This window comes from Phaseolus vulgaris, chromosome 5, assembly GCF_051622355.1.
Source record: "Phaseolus vulgaris cultivar YP4 chromosome 5, ASM5162235v1, whole genome shotgun sequence".
NCBI lineage: Eukaryota > Viridiplantae > Streptophyta > Magnoliopsida > Fabales > Fabaceae > Phaseolus > Phaseolus vulgaris.
In genome coordinates, this window is record NC_143502.1 from 6464217 (window position 1) to 6482238 (window position 18022).

The 18022-nt window shown below is 36.3% G+C and overlaps 1 non-coding gene across 1 annotated transcript; it reads right to left on the reverse strand.

Moving 5' to 3' along the window:
- Window positions 1–12998: 12998 nt before the first annotated feature.
- On the reverse strand, window positions 12999–13103 carry LOC137836285 (small nucleolar RNA R71). The gene has a single exon (XR_011085239.2). It is a non-coding gene; the product is annotated as a small nucleolar RNA R71 (small nucleolar RNA).
- Window positions 13104–18022: the final 4919 nt, after the last annotated feature.

Genomic DNA, 18022 nt, shown 5'->3' on the forward strand with positions numbered 1-18022 from the left:
ATATGTGGGGTCCATCATGGATGATGCAGTACATGATGATGTAGATGATGATCGATTGGAGGACATGATTTGTGATGTGGGAGCTGAGTCTTTTGTAGAAGCACATGAATATGGAAGTATGTCAAGCGATGCAGAGACTCCATTGTATCCTGGATCAACTAACTTCACACGGTTGTCGGCAGTGTTAAGATTGATGAATTTGAAGGCAATAAATGGATGGACTGATAAAAGCTTCACGAAATTGCTTCAGTTGTTGAAGGATATGCTTCCAGAGGGAAATACTCTACCTAATCGTAATTATGAGGCCAAAAAGATTCTTTGTTCAATGGGTATGGAGTATAAAAAGAAACATGCATGTCCTAATGATTGTATATTATACCAGAAAGATTTTGAATTGTTGAAAAGTTGTCCGAGGTGTGGGTTATCACATTATAAGTTGAAACAAAAAGATGATGATACTATTGAAGATATAGAAAAGCATGTACCCCCAATGAAGGTTATGTGGTATCTTCCTATCATTTCAAGGATGAAGCGTTTGTTTGCAAACCCAAACGATGCTAAGAATCTTAGATGACATGTAGATGAGAGGAAATGTGATGGCATGTACCGACATCCAAGTGATTCTATTCAGTGGAAGAAATTTGATGATGAGTTTCCAGAGTTTGGTAAAAAATCAAGAAATATCTGACTTGGTTTAGCTACAGATAGAATGAATATGTTTGGTAATATGAGTACAAATCACAGTTCATGGCCTGTTTTACTAGTTATTTACAATAAAGGTTCATGGATAAGAATAAAGGTTTGTAATTTTTTTCTTTCTCTTATCATTGTTTATCAATATACTAACTTTTACTTTTTGTTGGATTATAGTGTAATAAACAACCAGGAAGCTATGAGTGTGGCTATTACGTTATGCAATGGATGATTACCATTATAAGACTAGGCCTTAAAAGTGATTGGAAAGTGGTAACATGATATGTTAAATTATTTTTATAATTCTTGAACATATATGTATCTTAAAACTAATTTATGTCAACCATATTTTGAAATGCAGTTCTTCACGGATGAAGCACCAATGACTTCGGATGCCATAACATATGTGAGACATTCTTGGTCCACATATTTCATAAATTTTTATAACTTTAGGATAGTTGATCAATAGTGTAGAGATTATATGTAATTTGATTAGTGTTTGTAATGTACATTTTGATCAATATATATTTGATTCTCTAAATTTATCTGAATTTATGTATTTGCCTGGCTGGGTATATATAATTGAACAGGTTAATTTATTAGCACTAAACAGATTGCACTAAAAAAAACACTATTTACAAGTGCGACTATTTACCATAGCCACATTTATAAATCTAGCGCATGATTTACAAATGCTATACCCCTAAACTTTGTCACCTGATTCAGAAGCATATACAAATGCGGCTACCAGAAATAGCCGCCCTTATAAATAGTATTTACAAATGTGGCTATATAGCCGCATTTGTATCTCTTTGATTTACGAATGTGTGCTAATCAAATGCGGCTTTATAGCCGCCATTGTAAATGTAAAATAGTCGCCCTTGTTTAGCATTTCTACGCTAGTGGATGGTCCATTGGGCAATTGAGTTATCTGAGTTTGATATACAATATGAACCTTGAGGGCCGATTAAGGGTCAGGTGTATGTTGATTTCATGGTAGAGCTTTCACCTGAGGGTTCCCAACCTGATCCTAATGACTTCCAATGGATCCTTTCGATAGATGGATCCTCCAACCAACAAGGGAATGGAGCTGGGGTCATTTTAGAAGGGCCAAGTGAGCTTTTAATCGAGTAAGCCTTGAGGTTTGCGTTCAAAGGGAGCAACAATCAAGCTGAGTATGAGGCCTTGATAGCAAGAATGCTGCTAGCCAAGGAGTTGGGAGCTCGGAGTTTACTGGTGAAGAGTGATTTGTTGCTTGTCATGGGGCAAGTCACGGGTGAGTATCAGGCCAATGATCCATAGCTAGCCTCATATATCAGGTATGCAATGCTTTGGAAAGCAGTCTTCTCTATGTTTGAACTTGTACATGTTTCTAGAGAGTAGAACTCCTGAGCAGACCTGCTGTCCAAGCTTGCAGTTTAGGGAAAAGAGGTCGGTAGAGGTCAGTCTTCCAGGAGACCTTAAAGTCACCGAGGACAACTGGAAGAGGACCAGCCGAGGTCTTTGGGGTCAGCTCGGAGAAGGGGAGGAGGCATTGGTCGATGACTCAGGAGACCTTGAAGGTCCCCAGGATTACCTATGGGTTGTTGGGGCATGAGTTTCTTGAGGTTTGGCAAGTCAACATAGAGACTTGGATAACCCTTTACCAGCGTTACCTAGCTGAGGAGTTACTTCCTGCCGAGCCTACGGAGGCTAAGACAGTTAAGAGGAATGCGGGGAAGTATACCCTGATAGATGGCAAACTTTTTCGTCATGGCTATACTCACACAATCCTCACTTGTATGAGTGGATATCAGTGTACCCACATCATGGCCGAGCTCCATGAGGGCATTTACAATAGCAACAAAGGGGTACAAGCTATCTCGTTGAAGGTCATCTGAGCTGGGTATTGTTGGCCAACCATGAAGGAGGATTGTGTGAAGTATGCACAATGCTGTGAGCAATGTCAGAAGCATGTTGATTGGCATCACGCACTAGCCGAGGAGTTGCGGTCGATTTATAGCTCGTGGCCTTTGTTGAACCAAGTGGTGTTCAAGCTTTGAAGAATCCAAACCCTTTGAAGGATGTTGAAGGCTTGGTTGTGCTTGCTGTTGCTGAGCTGTCTTAGATAGGATTTGGGGTAGATTGTTTATGTAATTCACCCTTGATCGAATCCAAAGCATAGGCATTCTCAATCTTTTTAAAAGAAAAGTGTTTTTCAAACTAAGTGAAAAACAACCGATTGTTTTGTCGAAACAACCGATTGTTTTATACTAAGGTGTTTTTAGAAAAGATTGAAAACTGTTTTTCAAATGGTTAAGCTGTTAAAACCAAAACAACCGATTGATTCGAGGAAACAACCGGTTGTTTGTTTTGGTACCATAACAGAAAAATGGTTTTTGTTTTTGACTGAGCTTTAAATGTTTTAATTGATTACGCTTCAGTCTTTAATGTTTTGACCAATCTTTAAATGCAATGAATAAGTTTGTTAAGATTTGATAACAAACATCTTTGAATATATTCAGAAAAACAGATTTGAGTAATAACAATTTTTAACACAAGTTTTTGAGTTTTTCAAAGAGTTGAGATTGCTTAGAGATTGAGATTGATAAAAGTGTGTGAGATAGGATTTCTGCTTGTATTGATTTCATATTTGCTTCTGTAACAAGTATAATCCTTGTATCTGTTGAACAAGTTTCTTCTGTGTGTTTGCTGAGAAGTGTTGTGTGTTCTTGAGGGGATCAAGATCAGCATTCTTAATGTTGGTGTGTTGGCCAAGAGAAGTGTGTGTCTTGAGGCGATCAAGGTCACTTTCTTGGTTGTGTTGTAAGTGATCTAGGTTTGATTGCTTAGTGGTGTTCCTCAGTGGTTTCTGAGAAGACTGGACGTAGCTCTGGATTTAGAGTGAACCAGTATAAATCTCTGTGTGCATTTTCTCTATCCCTTAGCTCTTTAAATTCAGTTTTGATATTTGTAAATTGATATAAACAACCGATTGTTTCTGCGAAACAACTGATTGTTTTGTTGGTGCTGTGCTTTTAGCTTTGTGTTTTGAAAAACTGATTTCTTTATCAAGATATTCTCAAAGTAATTTCATTTAAGGTTTAAAAGTTTTTGAAATCCCTCTTTAAACCATTCACCCCCCTCTAGTTTAAAGCCATATATTCTAACAGCCTTTCCATACTTGGGGAATAAACATCCTGGGTCCTTTCCCTTTGGCAATATGGAAGATGAAATACCTTATTGCGGTAATCGAGTACTTCACCAAGTGGGTCGAAGCTGAGCCAGTTGCACAAATAACTGCCCACAAGGTGCAACATTTTGTGTGGAAGAACATTGTGTGTCGTTTTGGGATCGCAAGGCACCTAGTGTCCGATAATGGAACCCAATTTGCTAGTCAACAGTTGGGTAAGCTATGCTCGGAGCTGGGGATAAAGCAGATCTTCACCTCAATAGAACACCCTCAAATTAATGGTCAAGTTGAATCAGCTAACAGAGTCTTGTTTTGGGGGTTGAAGAGGAGGTTGGAGAAGGCAAAGGGAACTTGGTCAGAGGAAGTTCCCAGAATCTTGTGGGCCTATCACACCACCCATCTGTCAACAAATAAAGAGACACCCTTCAGTTTGGTATATGGGTCAGATGCCATGATACTAGTGGAAATCCAGGAGAACTCCCCTCGGTTCCAAGGTTTCATTGTGGAGGAATCCAATGAAGGAAGGAAGGTGAATTTGGACTTGTTAGACGAGGTGCATGAGCATAACCGCATTAACTTGAAGGCTATAAAGAGGATGGTGGAGTTGAGGCAAAATACCAAGATGAGACCTCAACAGTTCGAGGTTGCCGACTTGGTGATGCGAAAGGCCCATCCCTATCAGTTAGAAAAAGGTTATCTCCGAAGTGGACTGGCCCGTTTCGCATAGTCGAGGTGCTCAAGAACAAAGCATACAGGCTAGAAACCCCGGAGGGGGGAGCCATTCCTTAAATGAAGTTTTTCTTCAGTTAGGATGTTTTTGTTTTAATGCTTTCTTTTTTAACAATATCATGTTTCAGGGGATGCTCGTTTTCCCTTAAAGGGGTTTCTTAACGAGGTCATCTAATGATAAGTTTGTTCTTGGAAGATGATGCATTAGTTTTGTTGATTTACGTGACTTAGCACATGGTAAGAAGACCTAGCTCGGAATGAATAGAGTCATCCGAGTATAGGCGCCCTGTGAAGATGGATTTGTTGTTGAGCACATGGTAAGACGACATAACTTGGAACAGATAAAGTTAATTGGGTATAAATGCTCTGTGAGATTAATTAACTGAGTATGTGTGGCAAAGTATTTTTGCATGTATTTATACATCATAAGCAAGCCTGTCAACGCTCTAATAAGACACGATAAGACGTAACTCGATCAACCGAGTAGGCGCACTACATTGATAAGTAATAAGGCACGGTAAGACGTAACTCGTCAGCTAAGTAGGTGCACTGCATTGGCAAGCAATAAGGCATGGTAAGACGTAACTCAATTAGCCAAGTAAGCCCATTGCATTGGAAAATAATAAGGCATGGTAAGATGTCCTAGTCCAAAGCGAGTAAGAGTCATCCAAGTATAGGCGCCCTATGTATAAATTGGTTATCTAGTGTCAGGTAAGACGACCTAGCTCGGTGTCAGTAAGACCACCCGAGTACACGCGCTCTATAGTTTGATTTGTTATAACTAAGTTGTTTGGCTCAAGGTAAGGTAAGACGACCTAACTCGATGTAAGAACGATCACCCGAGTTTAGGTGCTCTGCAAATAAGTATTGTTTAAGTGCATGATAAGTCGGGTTAACTCGGCAGAGAACGATCACCCAAGTTCATTAGATGATGCGTAGTGGAATTGTCTGCCTACGCTTACAATAATTGGGGTTAACTCGGAGCACGAGTGGGTACCCGAGTTTATGCACCCTGATAGATGAATGAACCATTCTTGGCTTAGGGTAAGACGACCAAGCTCGGAAATGTGCGACTATCCGGGTAAGCGCTCTGCGAAGCAAAGCTTGACGACATCAAGATATATGGCCCTTGGCCAAGTTGGTGAAATACACCTATGCACGTCGAGATTGAGCATAAGCCTAACGTGGCTATGGGTGTATAGTTCACCAAAAGGTAAGTTCTTTGTTAAGTGAGAATTCCACTGTTTGCCATGCTTAGATTTTCCTAAGTCGGATTCTTGTTATCTTTATTACTTAAGATATAGAGATGAGCTAGCTTAAGTGTTAGATTACCTGCATGTATATTAACAATAGTTGTTATACTTAAGCTATTCGAGGTTTGCTATGTAATAAGTAATTTAAGCTAGTCAAAGTTATACCATGTTAAGTATCATGGCATGACATGCATTCACAAAGGTTTTAAAATAGTTATAAAGTGACTCAGTGGCCATAAATATAAAAGATAAGTTGTTCAAATAGTAAGGAAAGATAAAATTTTACAGACAGGTAAAAGTTCAAGCTATTCGTCCCTTAATTGACCATCAACCACGGTTTTACACGGGTCGAGTTCAGAATAGTCAATTTCGGGATGGAGTCCTGATGCTTGTTCAATAGCTGCCTCGAATCCCACAAGGTAGGATTGGGCAGTGTCTAACTTGAACACCTATGTAGTATTGGCGAAGCTTTCATCTTTTCGAGCCAGCTCCCTCTTTAATTTGTCGACTACAGATAAGAGCTTGCTCCTTTCTTCAGTTAGGCATGCAACCTTTGGGCTTGTTCTGTTGCCTACTTAGCTTTCTCGGCTCGAAGTCGCTTGGCTTCTTGTTGCAAATTGTTGGAATGCTTGAGCTTATTTTGAAGACACTCTATTTCCTAGCGGAGCTCAGCATTCTCTTGGGCCTTCAGGTCCTTTGCCAACCTCTGATTTTTCATCTTGGTCACAGCCAAACAACCCGTGGCGAAGGCTTGCCCAATTTGTTTCATGGCATCACAAACCAAGTGGTCTTTGTTGAAAGCCATGAGTGTTTCTCTATCTTCGTCGAGCAAGAAGGCCTTCTCAAAGTATGAAGCAATGTCAAGGCTTTAATCCCATAAGCTATTCCCCTTGGAGCTCCCAACTTCACACTCTTGAACAACAATTACATCTTGATGGCCTTTAGAGTGAACAGTGCCTCGATGTGGAGTTCGGCCATCAGAGTGTGAGTGCTCAGCAGGGAGAGTAGTCGCCTTTCTTTTTCTCTTAAAGACCAACCTAAAGGTAGTCTCCTCGTCTTGCTCGATTGAAGTTTGGACGACTATCTCTGGGGCCTTCATTGATTTAAGAGATTCCTCGGGCATCTTGGCAGCTGCCCTCATCCTTTTTGCCATTTCTGCTAGCTCTTTCTTGTTGATTTTTTATAACATCCTTTCTACTAAGAAAACAAGTGAATTGTTAATAACAATAGTGAAGTTAGTCACACTAAGGGTAAGGAACGAGGAGTACCGGTATAAGCCTTCAGACCATCAAGAGTGTACTCTTTGCACAGAAGGGAGGAAGTGTCAAAGGTGACCTTCAGGTTCATCAAGAATTTGTAGACCTCTAGACCTGATGGGGCAGGTTGTCCAGGTGCCGAGCATTTTGGAATCTGGCTTTCGGGATTTAATACCATCGAGGAAAGGACATGTGGACCTTTATGCCTTCCTTTCCTATGCCAAGATGGACACTTCGTAGTAATTTTTTTTTTGCAATAAATGTTTGAGTCCTCTCTACTGGCGCTAAAAAACAGTTTCAATTTCTAAACCCTAGTGTTGCGGTGTTTGATTTGTTTCACACAAAATATAAATTTTTTTGACCCAAATTTGTTGCATTTGATCACATATTGTGTTAAGCTTTTTATATAAAAGTTTCACGCAAAAATAGTTTATGAAAAAAATGTATAAATTTTGGACTATTCAGTGTTTGTCCACTCTAGATTTTTCTTTTACAATCTATTCTAGAGTATATTTTAGGTTCATTTTTGTGTTGACTTAGCCTTTTTTTCTTACCATTAATTGTTGTTTCTACTTTCTTTGATTTTACATTGATGTTTGTCAGATTAAGAGGAAGACGAAGAGTGGGGTATGCTTCAAGGTGGATTTTGAAAAGGCGTATGATTCAGTAAGGTGGAGTTTTTTGCTTGATATGCTACGGAGGATGGGTTTTCATGACAAATGGTTATTATGGGTGAAAGGATGTTTGGTCTCGTCATCTGTATCTGTATTGGTCAATGGAAGCCCCACTGAGGAATTCAAACCCTCTAGGGGGTTGAGACAGGGCGACCCCCTGGCCCCTTTTCTATTTTTAGTGGTTGCTGAAGGTCTTGCAGGGATGGTGAGACAAGCTCTGAGGACGGAAGTTCTTAGAGGTGTAAAGGTGGGAGTGAATAATTATGAGTGTTGTCTGCTACAGTTTGCAGATGACACTCTTTTCATGTGTGAGGACTCGTTTGATAATATCTTTGCGATCAAGGCCATACTCCAGTGTTTTGAACTTGCCTCAGGTTTGAAAGTCAACTTTCATAAATCAAAGTTGGCAGGAATTAGAGTGGATAGTTATGCCATGAGTACCTATGCAAAGACTTTAAATTGTAATATCATGAGCCTTCCCTTTCCATATCTGGGGGTACAAGTGGGAGGAAATCCTAGGAAGAAACAGTTCTGGGAGCCGGTAATAAAGAAAATTGAAGCTAGACTTAGTTCATGGAAAGGGAGATTCCTCAACATGGCGGGTCGGATCTGTCTACTAAAATCGGTGTTCACTGCTATACCTTTGTTCTACCTCTCTATCTTCAAAGCCCCTGCCGCAGTATGCAACAATATCAGGAGTATTCAAAGAAAATTTCTTTGGGAGTGGGGAAGACAAAATAAATCGATTTCTTGGGTGAGTTGGGACAATGTGTGTAAGCCCTTACAGGAAGGAGGTTTGGGAGTAAAGGAGATTAGGAGTTTTAACTCAGCTCTTTTGGCTAAGTGGAAATGGCGGCTTATGAATGGAGAGGGAGGAAAATGGAAAGAAGTAATTGTATCTAAATATGGCATAGCATCAGGCTCAAGTCAGGTTAGGTTGAAGCACCAATCATGGTGGTGGAGGGATCTAACTAAGGTATGTGGTGATGGGAATGAAGATGAATGGTTCCAAAAGGCTTGTCAGTGGAAAGTAGGCAACGGGATCACAATGCGGTTATGGGAGGATGTGTGGTTACAAACCACGAGTCTTAAAAAATTGTACCCTAGACTTTACTCTGTGTCTTGTGATAAAGGGAAGACGGTGGGGGAGGTAGAAAGATGGGGAGAGGATAGATGGCGTTGGGGATTGAACTGGAGAAGGGAGAGGTTTGAATGAGAGTCTAATTTGGAGTCAGAGCTGATATCTGTATTGAGTATGGCGACTATGAGCAAGGAGGCCCAGGACCATCTTATTTGGAGAGGGGACCCAAAAGGTATGTTTACGGTTAAATCAGCCTACTCTATTTTGACCAACCATGTTGATACAAGTGGAGGTGTGTTTAGTAATTTATGGCAAGCAAAAGCCAAGCCTAAAGTACTTACCACCGCTTGGAGAATCCTTCTTGATAGAGTTCCAACTAGAGTTAATCTTGTAAGAAGGGGAGTGATTGTGAATTCGACATTATGCCCGTTATGCAACCTATCCGAAGAAACATCTCAACATCTCTTCCTTCATTGTGTATTTGCACAACGTGTCTGGTCAAGATGCTACCGTTGGATCGGTGTTTTGGGGGCCCAAAACAAGGATATTCAGAATCACCTGATGAACTTCTACTTAATTCACCTTTCTAATAAACAAAACCAGGTGTGGCTTGGCTTATGGGCGACAATTGTTAGCTGTATCTGGGACCAAAGAAACTTGGTAGTTTTTAAGGAAGGGGTCCCTGATGATGATGAGATTTTTCAGAATGCTCAACTACAGTCATGGTTGTGGTTAAAACACAAGGTAGCAGGTTACTCTTATGCTTTTTCTGACTGGCTTTTGAACCCTAACCAGTGTCTTCTAGCAGTGTTTTGAGTATGCTTTTTCCTGGGCAGCGAATGTATAATATCACGGGGTACTTGAAATTATGGTCTGCATATTGTGGTATGGTTTCTGTCAAGGGTGTTGCTGCAGAAACAGAGCGGAGCATATTTGGGAAGTAGGCCGATGCTAGCTGAAGTTGTATAAGATAGGGGGCAGCGGTTTATCATTGATAGTTAATTTTATGTGTAAAGTTGCAGTAGTGAGTAATGCAGCTCGAAGCAGATTGGAAGGAGGGGTTAGCAGGGTGTTAGGAAATAAGCATTAGGTTGCTGGAGAGTGCTCTTAATATTAGTGAAAAGTGGAGATGGTACAAGGTTTCTGGAGCTAGTAATAGAAGCTGTAAAGATTTGAACGGATGAAATATATGCAGCTGGGACGGGCATGTGTGGCAGGTGTCTTAAGCCAATGGTGAAGCCAAATGTCAACTTGAAGCATCTGGAGATGTTACTGGAAGCTAAAAAGATGATGGAGATAGCTATTTCGCTTGGTGTACTATGGAGGAGTTGCTGCTGTAGATTGTTTCTCTTTTTGCAGCCCAATATAGATAGGGTGATTGCTGGTGCAGGGGTTTTAGCTCCTACAGCAAATGGCATATGTTTCTTTCCCGTGAAGGTTTTTCTCTTGTACTTGATAACACCTTAAGTGGTTTGTTTTGTGTAAATGGGTTGGGATACCCCTTGTTTATCTCTTTTAATTTAATTTTCATTTTTTGCTGATAAAAAAAAAAACATTGATGTTTGTCACATTATTCTCTTTTTGGTTTAGCTTCCAAATTGTGCTTTTCTTGCTTTATTTTCTCGGATTACTTGGTTGGTGAAGGCTTTAGGGTTTTCAAGTTGTTGGTGTTGAGGAAAGAGGATTCTCTGGCTTCTTCCTTAAGGTGCTATTTCTGCAAAGATATTTTCAAAGGAAAGAGAGGAGGAAATAAGAGAATTTAGTGCACAAAGTTAGTTTTTCAACATCACAAAAGCTTCAAGGATTTCATCCAAACTGGTTCCATCTTTCATCTTACATTTTTGGTATCACAAAAGCTGCACTACAAGAACATCATTAAATAGAAACCATTTATAGAAACAAAAAACAATTAGTTGATAGATTTACTAAATTAGATGCTATTTTAGAGACTAAAAAAATTGTTGGTATCTCAATTATAGTTTCTAGTATTGATAAATATTTTTTAAATTGGTCTCCAATTAGCTACCAAGGTCTTAGCTACTAACTTTAAAATCTAAATAATTGGTAGTTGATAAGTGCCTAATTTCAGTAATATTTTATATTAAAATATAGGCACTTATGAGAATTTATTGCTAATTTACATATAAAATAATCTCTAATTTATGAATTTATATTTTTTTATATTTTTTATGATCTTTATTTGAATAAGAATATTTTATTCCCAAATTTTGTGTTAAATGTAGGTTTCTAGGGAAGATTGAAAATTTGGATTAAAGAGTAATGATGTGAGCTCAAAAGAGAAACCTGGAAGGTCCTAGAATGGAAAAGAGTGCCGAAAAAGCCAATTTTGCAATAGGAGATTCTCACTCAAGCGAGAATGCTCTAGGATAGTTTACGGAAATCAACGCCTTTCTCGCTCAAATGAGAATTCCTCGCTCAAGGAAGAATGTGTTAGACACATTGAGCCTTATTTTATGTTTATCACTTAGCCCATTAGCGCGACACAGGAAGCGACCTAACCCTAAAAAATTAGGTTAAATAGGGGGCTAGAGACTCAATCCTACTGTGCAAGATTTAGAGGAAAACACCATTGAGTGAATTGTAACCCAATTGGGAGAATGAAAGGTGCTAGAAGTATACGTGGCTAATTCTACTATTTGGGATTGGGAGTCATCTGTTTGAGCTCTTATGCATTTAGGTGATATCTTATGTATTAAAATATTCAATTCTTGATTGATTATTGTTATTGTTGTTTTACTTCTAAATTTCCGTGACAAATTGAGAACCTTAAATCCGACCGAGAGGTATTGTTAGGGTTCTGACCTACACAACAATACTTAACATATTTGAGTGCTAAAGATAGACTTGAAATGTTAATTTCCATTAACATTTGATTGTGATTTCTAATTTGTTTTTATAAGTATGCGAGAGATCGATATTTAGGAAACATTCTTAAAAAATTTATATCCGAGAGATCGATATAAATGAATTTTCTACGGACATCAATTTCAATCAAAGAACTTAATATTGACATGCTAATCAAAATACATGAGAATGAGAGAGATGAAACCTAATCCCTATTTTTCCAACTTGAAGCAAGTAATTCTTTGTCTGTTTTCTTATTGATCATTGCCAACACACTCAATTCAACACTCTTTTTATTGTTTTGTTCTATATTTAACGATTATTGTACTTGATAATTCACTGTTCCTTGTGGAATCAATATCCGTCCTTAGGGACAATTATTACTTCTGACAAATGCGGTGCACTTGCCGTAGAAAGTCATCAAGTTTTTGGCATTATTGTGGGGGAAAAGGTTTGATTTATTGAGTATAGATTCCTAAATATTATAAATATTCTAACTATTTTTATTTTTTGTTAATAGTTCTTAATTTTTGTTTATATTGGTGGATTATGTTTATATTTCTTTATTGTGTTGTTTTTTTTTTATTTAATTGAAGATTTGTTTTATTTTTAGATTTTATTTGTAGATTCTGTTTTTATTTTATTCCGTTTATTTTAATTTGAATTCATTCTGTTTATTTGTTTTAATTTTTTTTTTATATTTCTTTATTGTTTTTTTTTTGTTGTTTATTGTTTTATTTTTGTTTATTTTGCATATTTATTTTAAGTTGTTTTCATTTTGTCTTCAAATTTTTTTTTGAAATTTTTTTTTTTGTTTAAAAAAAATATTATTTTTTCTCACTAATATATTTTAGGAAGATAGCAACATGACAGAAAAACAAGCACCACTCCTTAGGAGGAGACTTGGAAATTATGTCATGTACCAAGGGCCAAAACATTTTTCTAGTATTGCAATACCTGTTACCGCCAAGGTCTTGGAAATAAATCTCGATTTTTTCACTCTCATCAGTGCCCATCAATTCACAGCAATTGAACATGAGGATCCATATTCACATTTGGATACATTTTATGAATTGGTGGGAGCAATGGGCTTAAAATCAGATGATGTTGAAAATGTTTGTATGCTCTTGTTTCCTTTTTCATTGGCAGGAAAGGATAAAGAAAGACTCAAATCACTTCCAAATCAAAGCCTCATTAGATGGGAGGAGGTAAAATTTCCAATTTCTGCAAAGGTAAAATTTCTGCAAAGGTTTTTTCCAATTTCTCGCTACCTCAAAACAAAGTTTGAAATTTCTATGTTCAGATAAGGAGCATATGAAGTCTTCTTTGAGACATGGGAAAGATTCAATATGTATTGAGAAAATGCCCAAATCATAGGGTTGAAGAAATTGCTCAACTGAGTATATTCCTTCATGGTCTTAGATCTGACTTGAAAATGCTCCTAGATGCTGCAACTGGAGGCACAATAATGGTTCTTGATGTAGAACAAGCGACAAGGATTATTGATACCTTGACATGAACTGATTATCAAGCCTAACATGGCAGACGAGGTATTCAAAAGAAATAATTGTTAGAAGATGCACTCTTGGCTCAACATAAAAGTTTGACACAACAAATTGAGCAACTACATGCACAAATGGTTAAATTTCCCTAACAATTATATGTTGTTCATTCATCTCAAAACCAGAGTCAACCAATCAGGTGTGATTTTTGTGGAAGTGATCATCTTAATGGCCACTATACTTATCAAAACAATCCACCTGAAGTTGAGGATCCATCCATGCTTAAAAGAATGAGTAAAGTTGAAGACACCCTGACAAGGCTTGTGATAGTGGAAGAAAATAGCACGACAGCGATTAGGAATATAGAGATCTAGATGAGACAAGTGGACCAACAAATTGCAGATAATAAACAGTGGTCCGTTTTCAGTCAATAGCCAACCTAATTCAAAAGAGCATTGTAATAATGTAGTGACTGAAAAAAGGAGATGAGGCTGAGGGGAAGAGAGAGGAAACGGAGAGAGAAAAGAAAAGAAGTGAGGAAGAAAAAAATTAAAAATAAGGAGAGAGGTGTTTTTGAAAATGATTTATCATATCCTCCTTAAAAAAAGAGAAGGAAAGAAAACTCTTTGACAAATTGCTCCCTAAAATATATTTTGTAGGAAATCTGAAGTAAGATTCAACATTTGAAAGATTTCGACAGAATAAGAGCTACATCGAAGAAAGAAATATAGAGCTGAAGGATAAATACAACACTTATTTGAAAAGGTTTGCCTAAACAATCCAAGGACTCGGGAAGTTTTAATCTTCTAGTGTCTATAGGTGTTTTATCTGTGGATAATGCCTTGCTGGATTTGGGGGCAAGTATAAATCTAATTCATTTGGCAATGCTGAAGAAAATAGGAGATTTGGAGGTTCAATCCACCAAGATGCAGTTACGGTTGGCAGACAGATACATCAAATATCCTTATGGTGTGGTTGAAGATGTTCTGGTGAAGGGGATAAGTTCACATTCCATGTGGATTTTTTTATAATGGACATGAAAGAAGATGAGGAGGTTCCCTTGATACTTCGCAGACCCTTTATTAAGACTATGAGAATCATTGTTGGTGTTGAAAAGGATAATTTCAAGTTAAATCACAAGATGATGTGGTAACTTTTAATCTTTTTATGGTTTAAAAATATTTAATGCAAGGGAAGAATGCATACAAAAGGATGCAACAAAGGGAGTTGTCCACCTCGAAATAAACAAGCGTCAAGCTAGATGACATTAAACAAGCGCTTACTAGGAGGTAACCTAGTCCACATTTTAGTTTTATGTTGTTTTGTTATTTTTGTTTTGATTTTAGATTTTAAAAATCATGTTTTCTTGCAGGGATTCTCGACCAGGTGAGTCAACTATCGCTTGAGCGAGTTTAACGTCGAAAAATAAAGTTTTCATGTAGGGAGTCTCGCTCAAGCGAGTTTGGTGTCGGAATTTCTCGTTCAAGCTAGAAAGATTTCCACAAAAATAAAATCCTTTTCCTTTCCTTTCTCAAAATTTTTAGTTTTATGATTTGTTATTATGTTTTTTACAAAAAAAAAATATTTTTGCGTCAAAGGTAATCCACTACCTATATACCTCCCAATCAGTTTGCAGGTTATTATATATTTTGGAATGAGAACAAGTCCTATTATTCAAGGGGGTAGTTCCAGCAAATGAAACAAGATTATAAAGGAAGATTTTAACAAAGAGTTAGATGACTTCTTAGGAAGAGAGGATTGAGCAAAAATATGGTTTTATCTTTCTAATTCTTTTCTTTTTAGTTATTTGAATTTGTTTTATTTTTCTATTTATGTTTTCATTTTTTATTTTTCAGTTATTTTGTTTATTTGCTTCTTTTATAGTTTGAATAAATTTTTTGTTTTGTTAGTTTCATGTCTTGAATTATTTTTCTTGAATAAATTTCAGTTTTAAATTGTGTGTTTTCTAGTTTATTTTTTGCAAATAAAAGGAACTAGAATATGAATTTTGAATTGGAGAGAAAAAAGAATTTGTGTTTAAATATTAAATAGTGAGATGAATTAGACGCATGTTAGAAAAGAAAATATGATTGAATCCCTATTCAAATGTAGTTGAAATTATGATACATGAAAATTTAACAGGATGATTGATTAGGATAGAGAATGACAAGACAAAAAGGAATGATGCCAATTAAACCAAGTGAGTGTGTGAACCTTAAACAGTTTTGATAGTTTTAGTGATGAATTGACAGTTGTGGTTGCTTAATTTTTATTTTTCTTACATCATAAAAGAGCATGAAGATGATTGAGGCATTTGTTTTGTTAATTAGGAACCCAAGGCCAAATAGTCAACCTTTATCGTATTAGAATTCCATTTTTTTTATATATCCCCTTTGGGGCCAATAAATTTTTTATTAATATTGCACCTTAACCTTTAATGATATATTTTTCTACCATTTAGCATGTTTAAGGAAGGAGAAAATAGATGCAATACATATAGAAAAGAGAATGGTCGGTTCTGATTTTGAAAGCTAAAAAAGTTAAAAATAGGAACAATCTTTTACTATTTTTGAAAAAAAAAAATCATCATGAAAATCATGAGAAGTCAGAAAGAAAATGAGGAAAAAGGTGACATCGAAAGAAAATGGTGATTAGATAACATATATCTTCTCTATAACTGGATTATAGGTATGTTCTTCTTCTTTAAGATGTGCATTTTGTTATCTAAGAAAAACCAATATTTTTGGAAGCCCAACCTCATTACAACCCTGGAAAAGACCTTAAGATTCATGATTCTAATATGTTTGTGACTTGAAGATGAAATGAAAAGCAAATGTGATTTGTTATGATTCAGTGAAAATAGAGAGAAACACATACCTGTGAGCATATGAGAAGATATTCCTTGATGAATTTTCATTTATTTGTTTAATTTGATCCTGCAAGTTGATTATGTCTATATTTTTCTATATTTGAATTTGGAAGCATCATAAGTTTCTAATTTGGTCTTTTGTTTAGTGACTTAAGTTGTTTGATATCTAAATTCAAATATATTTCTTTTCTTTGCTTGAGGACAAACAAGATTCTAAGTTAGGGAGAGTGATAAGTGCCTAATTTCAGTAATATTTCATATTAAAATATATACACTTATGAGAATTTATTGTTAATTTACATATAAAATAATTCCTAATTTATGAATTTATACCTTTTTACATTTTTTATGATCTTTATTTGAATAAGAGCATTTTATTCCCAAATTTGGTGTTAATTGCAGGTTTCTAGGGAAGATTGGACATTTGGATTAAAGAGTAATGATTTAAGCTAAAAAGAGAAAGCTGAAAGATCCCAAAATGGAGAAAAGTGTCGAGAAAGCCAATTTTGCAACAAGAGATTCTCGCTCAAGCGAGAATGCTCCAGGACAGTTTTCGAAAATCAACGCCTTTCTTACTCAAGCGAGAATTCCTCGTTCAAGCAAGAATGCGTTAGACAAATTGAGCCTTTTTTATGTTTTATCACTTAGCCCATTAGCGTGACACAAGAGATGACCTAACCCTAGAAAATTAGATTAAATAGGGGGCTAGAGACTCAACCATACTGTGCAAGATTGAGAGGAAAACACCATCGCGTGAATTGTAACCCAATTAGGAGAATGGAAGGTGCTAGAAGTATGCGTGGTAATTCTACCATTTGGGATTAAGAACTCTTATGTATTGAGGTTATATCTTATATATTAAAATATCCAGTTCTTGATTTATTATTGGTATTGTTGTTTTACTTCTAAATTTTCGTGATAAATTGAGAACCTTAAATCTAAGCGAGAGGTGTTTTTAGGGTTCTGACCTAAACAACAATACTTAACATATTTGAGTGCTAAATAGACTTGAAATGTTAATTGTCATTAACGTCTGATTGTGATTTCTAAGTTGTTTTTATAAGTATGTGAGAGATTGATATTTAGGAAACATTCTTAAGAATTTTATATGCGAGAGATCGATATGAATGAATTTTCTACGGGCATCAATTTTAATTAAAGAACTTAATATTGACATGCTAATCGAAATACATGAGATGAGAGAGATGAAACCTAATCCCTATTTTTCAACTTGAAGCAACTAATTCTTTGTCTATTTTCTTATTGATCATTACCAACACACTCAATTCAACACACTTTTTATTGTTTTGTTCTATATTTAGCGATTATTGTACTTGATAATTCATTGTTCCTTGTGGGATTGCCTTTCGTCCTTAGGGACAATTATTACTTCTGACAAATGCGATGCACTTGCCATAGAAAGTCATCAGTAGCTAAAACCTTGTTAGCTAATTAGATATCAATTTAGAAACTATTTATCAATAATAGAAACTAATTTAGATACCAATAATTTTTTTAGTCTCCAAATAGTATTTGATTTAGTCAATATAGCAACTATTTATTTTTTTCTCTAAAATTGGTTTCTATTGAATGATTTTCTAGTAGTTTTTTATGTATTTTTACTTTTGGTTAATTAGGAATTTTTTCCAAGGATAATCCCAATAGATTTTTTAATAGCTCTCACGTGCATTGGTGTCACCACCACTTGCACCATAGGATTCTACTAGTTTTTACTTTTCACAAACATTTCCTTTATTGCTTTAATTTATGCTTTTAATCCCTTCCTTTATTCTCTTGCGTTATAAGTCTCTGTGATACATATGTTTTATCTGTGTTGCTTATTAGTAGATCTTTCTTTGATCTTAGTTTCATTTTTTTTTTGCATTCACACACTCACTCCCGTTTCTAAAATTGTTTTGAAGTTCTTT